We start from the raw sequence: 1308 nt of genomic DNA, 5'->3' as shown, positions 1-1308 counted from the left end.
ACCCCTTATGGCAATTCGTGCCTACGGCTCACCAACCTTATTTACCGCACTTTATGCATTTGCACTCGTGCTCCAACTGCGTCCTAATCTGCGGTGCATTTTCCTCCACCCAATCCTTTCTATTTACGAACTAAGCTGTTTTCTCTTCCAGTCCTCTACTTTTTTTTTCTCCTCGCTAATTTTGAGGGTCTGCTATTGAGCTTCCCCTCTCATTCTTGAAACTCTGACTACAGGGCCCCACCATGGACCATGACTTTTGGCTATTCCCCCTCCCCACAGAATATTCTGCATCCATTGACTCATGGCCTTTGCTCTGGCATCAGCCAAGTGCCACGTGAGGCTCGTGACTGTATCTCCCTGACTACTGATTATTAAAGGTTCCCTATGACTCCTTGCTGAGCCCCCTCTGCAGTCACTTGCCCTACAGTGCTGTGGACGTCCTCTAGATCATCATGTCATTGCTGTCAGATATTCAGCACTGAAAATGGGTTTGAGTGTCACACTCAGAGGATTCTTGCACTGTCTTTCTCCTCTTGCCCTGCTGGAGTCCAGCAACTTACAATCCTGAACACTCTGGCTGTGGGGTGACCGCCTTCTGGAATGTACGGTTCAGGAAACTTTTAGCCTCCCATATATCCTGCAGTGATTCCAACCACTCTTCCAACTCTGACCACAAGCAACTGAGGCACCTGCCATGTAGTTATCCAGGACACATCATAGACATTGAAGAGCAGTGGATCCGGAAGTCAAGATAAAATGGAACAGGGTGGGTGGAGAGATTGATAAGAGTTGTAAAAGTCTAAGTGCTGGTGAGGTGTTCTAATTACTGTTGCTCCTAATCTATTTTCTAACTGCAGTTTTAAAGAAAAACCAGAAATGGCAGCAACCATTTAGCTTGTGAACAAAAAGTTTGTACAAAAGCAAATACGCAGAATGCAAGTTTAAGAGGGGAGGGGCAAGTCCTACTGGCAGTAGACTCACCAAGCTGGTAGCCATTTCTGGAGCAATTTGTCAATTGCTCAGAAGCAAAAACTATTTGTTTAAAAAAAAATCATTGTGTAAATACTGATAAGATGAGTGCCGAGGGTATCTGTGTGCTGAATCAGTCTGTGTTCAGAACAAGTTCCAGAATATCTGGTTAGTTTGCAATACTATAATTTATACAGCCAAACTGCACCCATCCCAGAAGTTAGCCAATTCATCAATGTAAAAGTATCACCATTGAGATCTGAGCTCTTGTGTAGCCTTTAGATACCACAATTATTTGTGGACAATCATGTTCAAACTACATAGGCATGATGCTTTAAA

Source organism: Heterodontus francisci, chromosome 35 (assembly GCF_036365525.1).
Source record: "Heterodontus francisci isolate sHetFra1 chromosome 35, sHetFra1.hap1, whole genome shotgun sequence".
NCBI lineage: Eukaryota > Metazoa > Chordata > Chondrichthyes > Heterodontiformes > Heterodontidae > Heterodontus > Heterodontus francisci.
The sequence above is the reverse complement of the archived record's forward strand: the minus strand, read 5'-3'. Positions refer to the sequence as shown.